The 18,393-nt window shown below is 39.9% G+C and overlaps 1 protein-coding gene across 4 annotated transcripts in view; it reads right to left on the reverse strand.

Annotated features, from left to right (window-relative positions):
* Nucleotides 1–18,393, reverse strand: part of LOC149267621 (Small GTP-binding protein) — a 462,582-nt gene that overhangs the window by 219,537 nt on the left and 224,652 nt on the right. The gene's annotated exons all lie outside the window — the stretch shown is intronic.

The following is an 18,393-nucleotide window of genomic DNA, read 5'->3' on the forward strand; positions in this document are numbered from 1 at the left end:
TTCTTCTTCTGTTTCTCCTACTTTTCCTCAGATGCTAGGGCAGCGTCCTCCTCTTCCTCCTTCTTGATTCTGATCCCTTTGCTGCTGCTTCCCGCCTTGCTTAACCTTCTGATCTCTTCTTGGCAAAGAGCTGCCCACATTTCTTCCCAATCTGGAAGGGTCGCCCTGCCCAGTATGCTCTGGACAAACACCTCCCAGTCTTTTGAGACTTCGTTCAAGGTTGTTCTCACCATCAATTCTTGATCTAGCGTGGCTCCTATGGAAGTTAGCTGATCCCGGATCTCCTTCAATAGACCGAGGAAGGGGTCGATTTGTTCTCCCTTCTGCATCTGGTATGACCACAATTGATTTTCTAGTATCATCTTCCTCTGCACAGAAGTATGCTGATACAACTTCTTTAGGGCCTCCCACATCTCATTTGTTGTATTCTTCTCAGCAATGTGTGGTACTACATGGTCCTTGACCCCGTCAAGAATGATGATCATGGCCCTTGCTATTGCATCCTCATACTTATCGTTATCAGCCGAGTCAACTAGGACTGCTATTGTCCTCAAGGCGAATTGCTCATGACAGTTCCTGTCTAGAAAGGATAAGATTCTAGCCTTCCAGACTATGAAGTTTGAGGCTCCGACCAATCTGTCCTGGTCTCTTACCCCGTTCACTGCTATCTTGTTGCTCCTCTACTTCCCTTCTGGAAGCTCTCGATGTGACTCCCTCTGAGCCTCGATTTCCCTCCTAGAAACCCCTCTGCCAATGTCGAGATGCCCCCACTCCGTTCCTTAGTGCAACTGCACCACTGATCCAAATTTCTTGGCTAGAAATCCTCAGTAGCAACTCCCTCCTCTTGGTCTTTCCCAGTTAGGTACTGTTCTGACTACAGTAACCCACCAGCTTCACTCCGCAACTTACCCACAGCCTCCTAAGCCCCAGCAAACTAAAGGTTAGAGCTTATAGGCTTTCGCAATCCCAGCACCTGTAATATCCGCACCTCCTGGCCACGGGCGTCAATCCTTCCTAACTGAGAAAGATGATCGGGCACTGCGTAGGTTGAGTCTGCTCCCCTCTGCCACTATGTTGATCCTTTTCCTGGCTCAAACTTGATGATGCAGGCACTATGTCACCCCTTCCTTGCCGCTTCTCTGCTAGGAACAACTTCTGTCACTCGGGACAGTTGTTTTCTGTTGTTGCTACTCTGCTTGGTTGATGTCCTCAATTCTCCTGTGATCTACAACCGTGCTGGGATACCATGTTGGAATTTCTAAGTCTCACTGTTAGAAATCCTTCATGTACTTTTCTAATTTATTTATGCCTACTTGTTCTCATTAATTAACAAGTTATTTACCATGTAAATACTGAAAATAAATACAAGTACATGCTCAACACATTACAGATCATCAACTAAAAGAAACAAAACAAGAACACAAGTGACACAGTTGTTTTTGGACCAATGTCCCCAGAAAAACCCAATGAGGGAAAACCGGTGCAGCTATCTGAGGGTTTTATTATTATGCAGTTTCTGAATACAATCTAGGTGCCAAAACCGGCTCACCCAACAGAGAATAATCTCGGCAGTAGTACCTCTCAGTCGGAGACAAATGTTACGGCTGAAACCCCAAATAAACACTCCGACAGCTCCCAGCTCCAGTCTGCCCCACGAAAACCCCAACGTCTGCCTCTATGGACTGCGTCAACCCTTCTTGGCCCAACGTCAACCCAATAACCCTTGCGTCAACCTTTGGAGGCACTGTGTCAACCTCTAGAGCCTCTGCATCACCCACGTTGGCTCTCTGAGGCACTGCACAACTCCTAGCTGCCTCTGCATGGGCCCTAGCTGGTTCTGTGTGGCCTTTGGCTGGCTTTGCGTCCCTCTCTCCCAGCTTCTGCGCTGATTCTCCCGGTACCCTCTCTGCCTCTCTACTTCTATATTCACTGCCCCTCAATGTCAACTCTGATCACTCTTTCGACTTCCTCACCAAACCTTGCCCCAAAAAATCAAAATCTTGATCAACTCGGTGTGTTCTCCAAGTGACCCTCAAGCCTCCTCTTATACTTTTCTCGTTGATAGGTCAATTGCCGAGATTAAGTCCCTAATCAACAGCTAAGATTAGATCTAGCTTGATCCATGACTTTTGGACCATTCTAACACAGTTTTATATTAATTCACATTAATATTTTAATTTCCCTAAGTTTAGCCTTAGGGACTCCATTAAAAATATTAATTATTTTAATATCTCCTAAATTGTTTAGAATCTGCCCAAACCCTTTCTAGGTATTGGAGATTTCATACGCTTTAGCCTCTCCACCAAATTTTGTGGCTAGAGCACATCCGATGCTACCCCAAATCAACAGAAATCTGCGTGAGTCCCCTTGTGCACGTATTTCCTTTCTCAGTTTCTATGTTTCATAATCATATTTAATATGGTGTAGGTTGCTTCAGTAATTTACTTCAATATTTCAAGAAGAAATCTAAAGTTTGTAATATAATTTACAATCTAGGTGAGGTAGATTCAACTCATTACAGTAGAATTCTTGAGATTGTTAGACTTAGGAATTTTCACACGGTATCAGAGTTGTTGATGTGAAACAGGAAGAGAAGATCTAGCACTAAAGTAAGGGCCAACTTGTTGCAGCAAGTAGTAGTTCGAATCCCTTGAGGGATTGCGCGGTTCTAGCAAGGAGGGCTATATTTTCAAGGTTGTCTCTCTCTGAGTGAGTCGACAGAGAGGTAAGACTGTCGGATCGACAATTTACCAAGGCAGAGGAAGCCATGCAAAGCTTCAGCGCAGAACTAGAGGGACGCAGTTTTCTGCAAGCTGAGTGTTGGGCAGAAAAGTTGTCGGAAGAAGGAAGCAGATCGCATAGTGAGGCAATACTTCTTCAGTGATTTCTTACCGAGGAAATCAATATTTCTCATTTGTTGGGCAGCACAAGAGCAGTAGACTTACCAGCTACATCAGGGAGTACGTAAGCCAGCTTAGAAGCTACGCAGTAGGGAGAAAGAGGGATTTGTTAGACAATTTTTGGAGGATATGGCAACCAGTGGCTTGAGGGATTAGACAGGTTGATGGAGCATCCAACTACGTCATCTAGAAGGCTAGAATGTCTTTCCTTCTAGATGAGCATGCCCTCAAGACGTACATCGATAGTGTGGTTAATGAACTTACGAATGTAGATCCACAGAAGAAATGCAAAGCTAAGATGGCAAAGGCCAAGAGGATGATCATAGATCGAGTCAAGGATCACATGGTGTTGTGAAAATTCTATCACTGCAGCAACTGATTTAATTTCCTACTTATTCCACAATAAGTTATTTATGAAATTACTTCAATAAAGATTAAAATAAATACTGTTGCAAATATCACACTGTGATACAGAAACAAACATATGCACAAGCATTAACACATTGACACAGATATTTTGGACAACAGTCCCCGGGAAAACCTAATGTGGGAAAACCGGTGCAGCAAGGGAGGATTTTATATTATTCAGCAATTCTTCTGTACAACAGGGTGCCAAACTGGCTTACCCACAGAGAGAAATAATTCTCCAGCACTTCTCCCAATCCCAGTTTCAGCCCGACTGACCTCTGTGTGGCTCTCAAACCCTCTGCGTCAGCCCTAGGCCTCTCTACACCACTCACGCAGGCCCAAAAAGTGACTACACAGTCTTTTGTTGCCTCTACGTCTACCTGAAAAGCCTTGCGTCTGCCTCTCCTGCCTCAACGCTGATCTCTAGTGGTTGATCCTACCTCTCTACTCTGTACTTGCTGCCTCTTGACTACTCACCAGACCACTAGTTCAATTTCTTAGCTAGCCCCGCTCCAGAAATTAAACTAACTGGCCTCCCTCTGTGTTTTGTCCAAGTGACCCTCAAGCCTTCTCTTATACTTTTCTCGTTGGCAAATCAAAGACCAAGATTAAGTCCCTAATCAATGGCTAAAATTAAATCTAGCTTGATCCATGACTTTTGGACCATTCTAACACAACTTTATATTAATACAGATTAATATTTTATTTTCCCTAAGTTTAGACTTAGGGACTCCATTAAAAATATTAGTTATTTTAATATCTCCCAAACTGTTTAGAATTTTCCCAAACCCTTTCTAGGTAATGGAGATCTCATGTGCCTTAGCCTCTCCAACAATTTTCGTGGCTAGAGCACATCCGATGCTATCCCAAACCAACACTCCCTCTTATCAAGGACTGTGCTCTAGTAATACTCCTCACTGAGTATCACCCTGATCATTCGACACCCTGATCATCCGACACTGGTTATTGTGCTGATGTTAAGCCTCCCTGCCCAACATCCTTTGCACTGTTGCATCCTATATTGTTGCCCACGGCTCTGCTACTGCCACTATTGCATCTGTACGACAACTCCCTTTGCATCCATGCTGCTGATGGTCCTTCCTCCCAACACTGCATCCGCACTGCAACTCCCTCTGCATCCTTGCAGTTATCACTCCCATTTCTGCTACTGAAACGGGTTCTTTACCATACCCATCTTTTCCCTGAAGTAGTCAAATTTTGTCTTTCCAAGGGCCTTGGTGAGGATATCCGCCACTTGTTCTCTTGTAGGAATGTAGCTCAATTGTACAGCTCCTCGTTGGACACAGTCCCTGACAAAGTGACACCGGATATCAATATGCTTCGACCTACAATGAAACATTGGATTCTCAGAGAGCTTGATGCAACTCTGATTATCACACATGATCCTGGTCGCCTCCATATTCCTTCTGAATAGGTTCACAAGCAGTTTTCTAAGCCATATGGCCTCACACGAAGTTGTGCTTGCCGCCATATATTCTGCCTCAAATGAGCACAGAGCCACGGACTTCTGTTTCCTACTAGACGAGGAGGTCATTACTGATCCAATGTTGAAACAGTACCCAGAGGTACTTTTCCGATCCACTGAACTGCCTGCCCAATCTGCATCAGTAAATCCACTCAATCTAATATCCTTACTCTTGGTGTACAGGAGTCCATAATCGACTGTTCCCTGTAAATACTTGAGAACATGTTTGGTTGCTGCCCAGTGCGCCCTCTTCAGTTCCAACATGAATTGACTGAGGGTGTTGACAGAGTAGCAAATGTCTGGCCTGCTATTGACCAAATACATTAGGGACCCTATGAGTTGCCTGTGTAGGGTGGGATCGACATCCTTGTCTTCTGATGCATCAATCATCTTCCAGTTGGTGATCATTGGCGTAGCCATAGGTCTACAGTCCTCCATCCCGAATCTTTTCAGGATTTCTGTAGCATACCTCCCTTGCCGAAGGAAGATTTCTCCCTTCTACTGCCAAACTTCCAACCCTAGGAAGTAGTGCATTCGTCCCAAATCCTTCATATCGAATTCTGTGGCTAGATTTTTCTTGCAATCCCCAATGACTCTGGATGATCCTATCAGAAAGAGATCATCCACATACAATACTAGGATTAGCGGCTCATTTCTACAACCAGATAGTATAGATTCAGATCCACGTCACTTCTTGACAAACCCCATCTTCTGTAAGTAGCCATCTATTTGACCATACCATGCTCTCGATACCTATTTCAACCCATACAAGGCTTTCTTTAATCTGCATACATGAGACTTCTTCTCATGAGTTTCAAAGCCCTTTGGTTGTTCAATGTATACCTCCTCTTCTATTACCCCATTCAGAAATGTCGTTTTGACATCCATCTAATGGATCTCCCATCCCATCTAACTTGCAAGAGATATCACGGTCCTAATAGATGCATACCTGCCTACCGAGGCGAAGGTCTCCTCATAGTCAATCCCTTCCTTTTGAACATACCCCTTAGCCACAAACCTGGCCTTGTATTTCTCAACACTCCCGTCTACAACATATTTGATCTTGTAGATCCATCTTGAACCTACCACTAGTCTGTCTTAAGGTCTTGGCACCACCTCCGAGACATCATTTACCATTATGGAGTCGTATTCCTCTACAATCGCATCTAGCCAAACCTGATGTTGAGTTGCCACCTTGAAACTAGCAGACTCTCCATCCTGAGCTACTAATGCCTGATATCTATCTAGTTGTTTTCACTCCCTCTTATTGTTTCTTGGCACACCAATGAAGTCCTCTACATCTCACAGAATCTGACGAAGTTCCCTGCTAGTTCTTCCTCTGCCAACAGGTGCTTCTATTCGCTCCTCCTCCTCATCCTAAGAATCTTCCTATCCTGAGGAAGAATTCTTTACTTCTGTTGGTTGAAGAGGCTTAACCAACAGCTCCTCTTTTGACTGCTCTTAGGAAGAAATCTCGCGAGATCTTCTGAAAGCCCTATCCTCCATGAACTTTACATCTCGTCATATTACTACCTTCCTGCTCCCTGGAAGATAGATTCTGTATGCCTTAGCGTTATCGCTATATCCTACCAGATATCCCTTTTCTGCAATCTAATCCAGCTTCTTCCTCTTTTCTTCAGGTATGAGGCAATATGCTAGACTCCCAAATATCCTGAAACGACTAACTTCAGGTGTCTACCCTGTGAAGACTTTCTCTGGAGTAATCTTGCCCACTGCCCGATGAGGACTCTTGTTCTAAACATAGACTATTGTGTTGCAAGCTTCTTCCCACAGGAATTTTGGCATATCTTGATCATACATCATGGCCCTAGCTGCTTCTACAATAGTCATGTTCTTTCTTTATGCTACCCCATTCTACTCAGGATTATGTGGAGTTGTCCACTCTCTTTTGATGCCCTCCTTAGCGCAAAAGTCAGTGAAGTCCTTATCAACATATTCTCCACCATTATTTGAGCGCAAAACTTTTATTTTCTTCCCAGTCAGATTCTCCACTAGAGCCTTGAACTCCTTGAATCGACAGAAAACCTCGTCCTTGGTTTTCAAAAAATAAATCCAAGTTTTCCTTGAGTGGTCATCAATGAAGGTAAGGAAATACTCGGCATCACTGAGAGCTTTAACGGACATAGGTCCGCAGATATCAGAGTGTATCAATCCTAGTACACTCTTAGCCCTGTGTTCGCTCCTAGGAAATGCTGCCTTGGCATATTTTCCTAGAACACATCCCCTGCGTACATCAGGTCATTCCGTACTCAGATCTGGAACTCCTGTTACAGTGCTCCTGAGAATTTTCAGAGCTCCATGGTGCAAGTGACCCATTCTTCTGTGCCATAGTTCATTCAAGTCCTTGTCTCCACAATTGCCTATTAGTGCCATTGGTGATTCTAGTTGCAATCTATACAACCGATTACTTTTGATCCCGATCTGCACTTTCTTTTCTAGCTTGGGTGTTTGACATATACCTTCTCCTTGATGAAGTAGATGTCATAGCCCTTGCCTTGCAGTTGCGACACGGAAAGTAAGTTCATCCCCAATCCTGGTACATGCAATACATTTGTAGCACGGAACCATTTTCCCGATTCTGCTTGAAAAGCTATGGTACCCTTCCCTACTGGAGTACACTTCGCCTTGTTCCCCATGGTGATCTGAAAGTTCATCTTCTCTTCTCGATATTCTGAGAAACACTCCCTGATTCTCGTCATATGCCATGAAGCTCCATTGTCTATATACCATACTTTTGATGAAGCAGCACTAGTCATACACGCCACTTCTTCTTCGAGCCTGGAAGCCAACATAGATAAAATCGAAATCTCTTTCTCTTGTGCAATCTTCTGAAAATCTGTGTGAATCCCTTAACGTGGATGCCTTTGCATCGTGGTCTCAACCCATAATTGATTTTCCCTTTGTATCTCTGATTACTTGCTCTGATACCATGTGAAAATTCTATCACTGTAGCAACTGATTTATTTTTCCTACTTATTCCATAATAAGTTATTTATGAAATTACTTCAATAAACATTAAAATAAATAAGATTGCAAATATCACACCGTAATACAGAAACAAGCATATGCACAAGCATTAACACATTGACACAGATATTTTGGACAATAGTCCCCGGAAAACCCAATGTGAGAAAACCAATGCAACAAGGGAGAATTTTATATTATTCAACAATTCTTCTGTACAATAGGGTGCCAAACTGGCTTACCCATAGAGAGAAATAATTCTCCAACACTTCTCCCAATCCCAGCGTTAGCCCGGCTGATCTCTGTGTGGCTCTCAAACCCTCTGCGTCAGCCCCTGCCTGACTGCATCAGCCCTGGGCCTCTCTGTGTCACTCACACAGGCCCAACAAGTGACTACGTAGTCTTCTGTTGCCTCTGCGTCTGCCTCTCCTGCCTCAGCGCTAATCTCTAGTGGCTGATCCTGCCTCTCTGCTCCGTACTTGCGGCCTCCTGACTGCTCACCAAACCACTGGTTCAATTTCTCAGCTAACCCCTATCCAAAAATTAAACTAACTGGTCTCCCTTCGTGTTTTCTCCAAGTGACCCTCAAGCTTCCTCTTGTAATTTTCTCGTTGACAAATCAACGACCGAGATTAAGTCCCTAATCAATGGCTAAGATTAGATCTGGCTTGATCCATGACTTTTGGACCATTCTAACATAGTTTTATATTAATACACATTAATATTTTATTTTCCCTATGTTTAGACTTAGGGATTCCATTAAAAATATTAATTATTTTAGTATCTCCCAAACTATTTAGAATCTGCCCAAACCCTTTCTAGATATTGGAGATCTCATGTACCTTAGCCTCTCCACCAATTTTCGTGGCTAGAGCACATCCGATGCTACCCCATATCAACAGGTGTGTCACGTTGCTAGTAGAGCAACTGCTAAGGAGATGTGGGATGCCTTGGCCATGTTGTATCAGGGATCTTCCGAGCAATGAAAGATGTACTTGGAGCAGAAGCTGAGATCTGCTCACATGTAGAACGGAGAACATGTGGATCCATTCCTCATAAGTTGAAGAAGACTTGTGATGGGCTGTCGGCTGCGGGGCATATACCTCAGGATTTAGAGTTAGTGAGACTGGCCCTAAATTTTGACTCGGATGAGTGGTAAGTCTTTGTTCAAAGTATCCTGGGCAGAGCAGCACTGCCTAATTGAGATGAGATGTGGGCAGCTCTAAAACAAGAGGAGCTAAGGAGAGACCTGGTCAAGGTCAAACTTGACAGAAGCAGTACCAGTAGTGGGTCGAAGCCCAAGGAGGAGGAGGAGAATGCAACCCTTGCATCGAAGGGGTAGCAGGAACAACAGAGACGAAAGAAAGACATCTCCAAGGTGAAGTGTTTCAGATGTGGCCAAATGGGCCATTATGCATCCCATTGTCCAACAGAAAGATATAAGAAGGGGCTTGAGGGTCATTTGGAAAATACACCAAGAGATCAAGAAATCGATTTTCTGAAGTGAGAAGTTCTTAGGAAGAAAATTCGATTGAGGAGATTTCTTGCAGTTGAGGGGCAGGGATAGCTTCCGGAGAGAGACATTTTCTCAACCGAAGAATCATCAGCAGAGAGAGGCAGAGAGTGATCCAGTAGCCCCGACAAAAGGCCACAAAGGGCCACGCAGAGGCAATGCAAAGGGTGAGAGTGTGTCCGAGATTTTGTTGAGAAGAGTCGGTTTCAGAAGCCAGGAGTCAGGTTGTGAGACCGGGAGGCTGAGAGCAAAGACTCTGGGTAGCAAATCAATCAGCAGACTGAGTGACGCAGAGTCTAGAGAGGTTGACACAAAGCCTGTGTGAGGATTGTGCAGAGCAGCATAGGGCTTGCCAAAGGCCATTCATTCAATGTTTGGATTAGCCGGGATTTTCTCAATGATTGTGGGAGGTAATCTCACAAATCTTTGTGCCAGTATTTCTCTCTGTAACTGAATAACCCTGTGAGGTATTCAAAGATGTATTCAGAATTTGCTACTACTTAATAATAATAAACCCTCGGAGTTGCTGCATTGGTTTTCCCGCATTGGATTTTTCCGGGGACATTTGTCCAAAAATAACAATGTCTATTGTGTTTGTATTTCCTTGCTCAATTTCTATGTTTCTGAATCATATTTAATTGGTGTAGGTTGCTTCAGTAATTTACTTCAATATTTCAAGAAGAGATCTAAAATAAGTTTGTAATGTAATTTACGATCTAGGTGAAGTAGATTCAGCGCGTTGCAATAGGATTCCTGAGATTGTTAGACTTAAGAATTTTCACAAAGGCAACGTTATGAATAAGATATAAATATAATAACAATAAGGAATAGTTAGTTAAATAGTAATTAGTTAATCAAGAAGCATGTCCCTAAGGACATGACCATTCATGAAAGGGTACCTACCTAGGTATATAAAGCAGACCCTCATTTGTAACTCAATCATCTTCCTTGTAATAAAAAACTCTTATATAATATATTATATGCTCCATGATTGACATTCTTATGTACCAGATCTTCTGGAGTATTTAACTTGTATACGAACTTTGTTCGTTACACAATTTTGAATATCTTAAACATTGCTCAATTAATCTTGCTTGCATCTTATTTAAGTCAAGTTAATAAGATAGCTTTCAGTGCATCTCCTAGAACTTGTTGGTTCCCAATAAGTTTTCCTTCATCATCCATCTTTCACCTCTGAGAGACTACCTATTGAAAAGTGTAACTAGGTTCGGTCTTCATAATGACATGTAATTGTGACTTGTAAATGATGAAAAGAAGAGAATAAAATTATTTTTGTTATGCCTTGCTCCATGGGTTTCATGAGCAAGATTTTTTATATATAGATGGCTCCCATTGAGAGCATTGGGAGTTGTCATTAAAGTAAAAGAATTAATGTCATATATGAAGAGCTCTTCTTGAGCATGTGTCAAATGTATATATGTCAATAAGATTGTCAATAGCCCTCCAATGACAAACATAAGTCCTACTCTTCCATGTCGGCTTCAAGATGGAGTAACAAACTCATGTCGTCTCACAGTTTTGAAAACGCGCCTATTCATCAGTTCATGTCAGCTTAATATGATGGACATACCACTATAAATAGCAACCTCGGCCCAGTCCACAAAGGCAAGAATTTCAGATATCTTTCTTTGAGTTTTTCGAGTGATAGAGACAAAATTTCGCATGGACAGTGGAAGAGTACAGTTCGGATATCTTTGTGATTTCGAGTAGACAGTGGCAGTGATAAGTTCAATGCAATCACAAGAAGGAGAAGGGACTGTGAGGTTCTGTTTAGGGATGATCATAGTCAACAGTAGTTCGGATCTCTGTCTAAGTTCGGATGGATATTACAGTGACAAGAAAAGGAACAGAAGTTTGGATTACAGTGACAAGGGTTTCTTATGTTCGGTGTTGCACAAGAGAAAGGTCACATGTGTGTGACAAGATCTTGTTGTTGTTACAAGGAAGAAGATCTCGATGGTATGTCAAAGGACAGCACCTATGGTTCAGCAACATGTCTTCAAGATTAGGTCTTACTGTAGGAGGAGAAGTTTGATATCCACAGTGATCACAATTGAGTGTCATCACATATGGTGTGAAATCTGAAGTAGAAGGAACTAAGAAAGAGTGAACGAGAAGATGGAAGAGGACTTGTGTCTTGATCTTAGAGAGGCTACTAGATCAAGGGTCTTGGTCTTGGTCTTGGTATTCGTCAATTGGAATCTCTATAAGAAGAATTTGTGTGGGTTTTCCTCTCAAAGAGTGAGAGGTTTTTGTTAGCCTCACTCTCACATTAAAAACAATTCTAAGTCCAAATAATTAAATTAATTAAAATCACGAAAGTTAGGATTTAATCCTACCTTTCTAGATTGAGTTTGTTACTCATGGTTAGGAGTGAGTTTAGGCTTAGTTGATTGAAAGATTCTCTCAAACTAGTTAGGCTCCTAAATTAGTGTGTTGTTGAGATATTTTCTCAACCATAGTGTCCAAGATAGACGTACTATCTTGAGACCAACTTCCTCATGTATTTATTTGTACTATTATCATTCTTTGTACATTGGATTGATTAATAATGAGAATGTGAGGAATGCTGTAAGGTTGAGGCCTTTTTTCTCCATGTCTAGTTTTTCTATATTTCTACTGAAAGGTGCATATTTTGTAAATTTGGAGCAATAAGTGAATTTTATTGAATGAAATTCATTATTGTAATCCAAAGTAATATTTTAATTTGAGAGCGATTGAGTCCGTGCAAGCAGTTTTTGAAGACAATTTGCTTCCAAAGTTTGCAAGTGTGACATTGAAGAATGATGTAGTCAAGTAATTAATAAAATCATAATTTTTGTGGTGCTTGTGTCTTAAATCCACCCGAAATTGAATAAGGGGATCTTAAGTACACCGTGTGTAATGAATGCATGTTCGTGACTTGTGTTTAGATTATATCTTTGTATTATGCTTAAACAACTACATGCACATAAGCAAGCTTAAGTATAAGAATGCTTAATCAAGCTCCTGTAATTAAGCTTAAGTACACAAGCACAAAGCGTCACATCATCAACTTGATAAGATGATCTTCCAAGCAAGCACATTTCACATCATGTAATCAAAGCAATCAAGTTAAGGACGCTACAAAATCAAGCATTTCAAGCCAAGACGACATCAACATCATCAACACTTTTTGTATCACTTGTAGATAAAAAAAAATCACTGAATTGTACGGGTGCATTTTCGGTTGTAACCGACATCCTAATTTGAATTGTTAAGGTGAATACATTAAGTCAAGTAAATCTTCAACTGATTCATCAAGATTGAACTTGTCATTTGTCTCTTGGGTGCAATATCGACAGTGTTCGACACCCTTCCTTTTTTAAAAATCAGCATATTTAATGAATACATTCAAGAAAGCACAAAGTGTCAACAATCAATCAAGCAAGTTCAAGCAAGCCATCTAGCAAGCAATCATCATCAAACGATTGTGAATTCTAGTATTCTATTCTTCAAGTGAGCATCAAATCAAGCCAGTGTTTAACGCAAGTGCAATAAGCAATAAATCAAGGGAGCGTGTCATTCAAACAACAAAGCAAGCGAGCGTGTCAAAATCAAGTGCGAAATTTCAAAGCACGACATCTACAACAAACGAGCCAATGTGAAGTTGATTGAAGCATTCACAAAGTGTCAGTGAAGCATTCAAGCAAAGCAATCATCATCAAGCGAGCGTGAAATCAAGAGTTCAAGCAACCAAGTTATAAATCTCTAGTAAGTGTTTAAAGCATCAGCAATAAGCAACAGTACAAGCAAGCCTGAATTCAGAGTGAGCAAGCCAACATGGCGACACACATTCAACTGTCCCAAATTCTTAACAATTTGATTTTGTCATCAGCTGGCGACATGGTGAACATCACTAAAACAACTCTTGCTGATATTCAAGTGCATCTTCAACATGCACATGAAATGATTGAGTTCCTTCAACTGGAGTCGCAATTACAAAGAACTGAGTTGCTAGAGAAGGGTGATGCTTCCAAGTTTTTGAACAATACAAATACAGCTGATGATTCCAAGTCACTGATCCAACCAACTTCAAGTGTCGAAGTGGTCCCTGATCCAGTTCAAATTTCTTCCAAACCAATCATCAAGCCATGGGAAGAAATCCAGAGTAACAGAAATCGACGAGGCTTAGGATATGTCAAAGATGATGCCAAATTGCATATCTCATATTATTCCCAACCCATTAAGTTTGTCAGTGCAGGGTTTCTTGCACAAATCACTCTGAGAAATTTGAAGACAAACAGAAATATATGCAAACTAAAGTTGAAGTCAAACCAAAATGCCTTCATTGTCAAAGAAAAGGGCACATGGAAGATCATTGTTTTGATGTCCATCCTTGTCACCATTGTGGCAAGTCAAATCATTCATCAGTGCAAGGCAGCAAACAACAACAATCAACCAAATTGAAGATCAATTATTCATGGATTGATCCTTGGGAATGGTCATCCACAGTCAAAATATTGTATAAGTTTTACAATCGAATTCACTCACACATATTGCAGCCAACAATAAAAATGAAGATGGTACTCTCGTGCAGTTGAACAGGGAAGTACACCAGTGAAACACTCCACCTGAATGGGGGGGGTACAGAAATAATATGAAGAAGATTGTCTCTCCTTTCAATTGACAAAGAGGGGAAAATGTCAATGAAATTGACAGTGGTTGTGAGACTAAAAGTCTCGACAACATCAGCGAAGCAGCCACTAGGCATTTTCATCAGCGAGTGAGCATCAACAAATTCGCCAGTGGGTGATCGACAGGAAAGTCAACAGTGAGCAGTTTTCAAACACAGCAAAAGCAACAGTGAGTTGTTTTTCAACATCATCAGCCAGTGGCGTACTCTATATTTTATCAATGGACAAAGGATGCTGATTTCAAGCAAAGGACAGATGGATCCTTTTGCAGCTTGGCATGTGATGGAGTTGTCAAGTGACATTCAGAGATGAATCAGACATGCAGCTGACTCATGGTCTCTTCATATTGCAGTTTCTTCAACATCTAGCTTTGGTGGTTTTTCAGACAAATGGTTTTTGAGGATCAACAGTTTCAACATGAAGACTTGAAGATGGTACCAGGTTCTTCTTTTGGACTTATCATTGAGGGCGGAATGTTAGCCTCACTCTCACATTAAAAACAATTCTAAGTTCAAATAATTAAATTAATTAAAATCATGAAAGTTAGGATTTAATCCTACCTTTCTAGATTGAGTTTGTTCCTCATGGTTAGAAGTTAGTTTGGGCTTAGTTGGTTGAGAGATTCTCTCCAACTAGTTAGGCTCCTAGATTAGCGTGTTGTTGAGATATTTTCTCAACCATAGTGTCCAAGATAGATGTACTATCTTGAGACCAACTTCCTCACGTATTTATTTGTACTATTATCATTTTTTGTATATTGGATTGATTAATAATGAGAATGTGAGGAATGTTGTAAGGCTGAGGCCTTTTTCCGCCATGTCTAGTTTTTCTATATTTCTGCTATTTATTTTATTGAGTGTTTTATTTTGTGTGTTAATTTTCTACAGTTTTGGCCTTGGCTGATAGCCTACATTCTATGTCTCTTGTTTATTTATGTTCATGCAATGGTTACTGTTTGATGAAGAAGAACACTAATAATCTAAAGAAGAAGAATATCCTAATCTAAAGAAATTAAAAGCATTCACAAGCAGTTACCAATTGAAGAAAAATCACCTAATGCTAATACCCTAGATTTCTCAACACTACCCTTTAGCTTGCCTAAGAGATAACTAGAACGGAGTGGCAAAATTTATAGAGGCAACCTTTGCCCTGAGCGTTGTGGCCCTTGGTGTACACTTTGGATGACAACAGGTCCCATATATATACCTTGGTAAGTACCCTTTCACGAACGGTGATGTCCTTAAAGACTTGTCTCTTCGATACTAATCACTAGTTAATGTTCACTAATTAATCATTGCTACATTTACATTATTTTTATATAAATTATATTCATAGGTCTTCCTCTTCAAAAAGCTTTGTCCTCAAAACTTATTGCTAACAAGGTGTGTCATTTGTTTCATTGTCTTGTATCTTGTGAAATTGTTCATGTTGTCGTCTTTGTTGATACAAGACGATAAGATGAGAAGATCCTTGGCGTGATAAATAAAGTTGTCGAACTGAAAAAGGATCTAACCATCCTAAATTAATCTTCTGTGGAACCTTGTGGTCACTGGAAACTTGTGATGAATTGTTATCACAGGATTGGATTGCATGAACTTCAATATTCCTTGGAACATAAGCTTGTTGTTTATTTTTTGAATGATAGGAATATGCAAATTGATTGAGATGTTTGCTCTTGTGATTTGGATGCAGATAAGGAGTTCTTGTGACCTAATTTCCCTTTAACTTGTTTGTGTTGATTTTTTGATTTACTTGAAGTATCTGATTTCGTTTAGGTACGGAAGTCACTTGGTTAATCGCTGAATTTTCACTTGAAATTGCCATTGCTTGAACTACAACTTCTGAGTACGTCTTCACTTCAACTGGTTTATCCTCTTCTTGAGTTGTGATATTGATTGGATTAGTATTCGTTCCTTTATGTTCAACTTGCACGATTACGACTCGAAACTTCGATACTTCCTCTTGAGTACGTTGTTCTAACCTGCCTTTTAGCGACTTCTTGTCCTTCTTAAGCTTCTTAATTTGCGTTAGTAATTTTTCACTATGGTCTTTAAGCTGAGAAACTTCTTCATTTTTGTCAGTGGTGATCTTGTCAACTTCTCTTTGCATATTTTGTAGTACATTTTTACCTTCTTGAAAAATTACTTCTGAAATATATTGTATGTCTTCTAGTGTTACTGAATTTGGCTTCAATGTAACATCTTGGAGTGTTATTTTTTTCTTTTTGTATGAAAGTATCAAAAACTTATTTTCCGTATTTAGGATGAAAGACCCTAGAGTTTCCATCCAAGATTAACCCAAAATAATGTCACCTTGATGGCTCCATAGGGATAAAACTAAGAATAGTGATATAAATGTATAATCCCAAATGTTTAATTGTAAATTGGTTGTCGTATTGATTTTTATCCCAAGGATTTATTTTTTTGATTACATTTGAATCAAGAATCACCAAATGGTTAGCAAGGGTTTATATAATTTTCTTCTTCAGTGAGAGAGATAGAAATAGTACTATCTTTTCCTGCAAGTCCCCCTAATTCTAAATAGCACGGGAGCAAAAGTTAATGAAGTTTCTAGGAATCTTCCTTCCTTCATCTCCAAATTAGGCATCATTTTTAACTTAAAATTTTAAATATTTTCAAACTCTTTTTTTCCTCTTAATAATAATACCTTTTCTCACATTAACTTTCTTATTTAATTTTTTTTTTTGAGCTCCTTAAATATCACTGGAATATATAGATTTTATATATATCACCCCCTTATATATATATATATATATGAAAAATTGATGTAATATATGTTACTCCCTTTTTCCTTCTTTAATTTTATTATTAAGCTAATTTTATTATTCTTAATATGTTAACCTTGAATTAATCTGCAATAAACCATCACAATCATTCTTGCACAACAGATTGCAAAGTGTCTAGGTTGAATTCGAGTGTGTGCAAAGCAAGTTAAATGACTGCGATGATAGGAATAGGTTGAATTAGTACGGCATGAAGGCAACGATTGTTGAATTGTCAGACCCTGGCGACGGGTACGAGTTCGAACCACAAATCTATTGATAGTGAGGTGCGGAATTTGCTCGCAGTTGCAGTAGGCAGATCTTCCCAAGTGGTAGCGACTTTAAGTTAGTGTTCAATTTTGATCGTGGCTCGAACACAGTTGTGGTAGTGGTTTGAAGTTTGAACGGAAAGGTTCGGGCTGACAACGGCGAAATTCAATGGTGGTGGCGAACGAACTTGGACGGTAGTGGTAGTCAAATGCAACGGTAGCATAGTGGTTACAGGCTGGCAAGGAAGAGTTGACAATCGGTGACTAGCAGCAAGGGAGAGTTGGCTACAAGAAGGCACGGTGACGCAGGAACGAGTTCCAATGGGTTCAACAGCGACAACGTCAGATGCGTGTTGCGACGGACCTGCATGACTTCATGTTGCGGTGAGACAATCGTCGGACGATGCTGCAGGTGCAGCCAAAATGTTGGCCAAGTATTTTTTTTAATATATAAAATAATTTATTATTATTATTTTTTCTTTTTTGTTTTTTTTTTTTTTTAATTTTAATTTTTTTAATAATATATATATATATTCATATTCTCTCTTTTTTTACTTTATTATTTCCTTTCTTTTTGTTAATATACTCTTTTTTATAATTTTTCTTTTAATATTTTTTTCTCTCTTCTTTTTCAATATTTTTTTTATCTTCTTTTTTTTCTAATGGCCAAGGGCCTAACAACAAAATGGAGAATCTCCAACACTGTGTAGCAAAATGCTTTGAACATAACAACAATGAAATTGACAGAGAGTTGATGGCCAAAGGCCGGATCAGACTAACTCTATGCAATGGTTGATTGGCCAGAGGGTTGAACAACTCTTATACCAATGTAACAAACAAGGTTCGTATACTTAAAGGAATGCTTTGATACCAATGTAACGAACAAAGTTCGTATACGCAGTAGAATATTCAGAGGATCTGGTATATGTAAATATCCATGATAGGAGACTAATATATTATATAAAAATGTACTAAAGATATAAGATGATGGTGATTACAAATGAGGGTCCCATATATATACCTTGGTAGGTACCCTTTCACGAATAGTCATGTCCTTAGAGACATGGCTCTTTGATACTAATCACTAGTTAATATTTACTAATTAATCATTACTATATTTACAATATTTTTATATAAATTATATTCATAACATTAACCCATAAAAACGATGCAACATGCAATGTTTAATAGCATAGCATCATTCTATAGTATGAAATACATAAATGAAAAGAAGTGGAGGACTTACTATAAAAAACAGAGGCAACCAATTGACTTGTGATGTAGCCTACTTGTGATACTCATGATAGACAAAAATGGCTTGCAAACAATCTGCGTCCACTCTGTAACCCATACAAAGGGTTAAACACTTATGAA

The sequence above is a fragment of the Pinus tabuliformis genome, chromosome 6 (assembly GCF_031772625.1).
Source record: "Pinus tabuliformis cultivar Carrire ecotype Pingquan chromosome 6, CPIR1, whole genome shotgun sequence".
In the NCBI taxonomy this organism is placed as follows: domain Eukaryota; kingdom Viridiplantae; phylum Streptophyta; class Pinopsida; order Pinales; family Pinaceae; genus Pinus; species Pinus tabuliformis.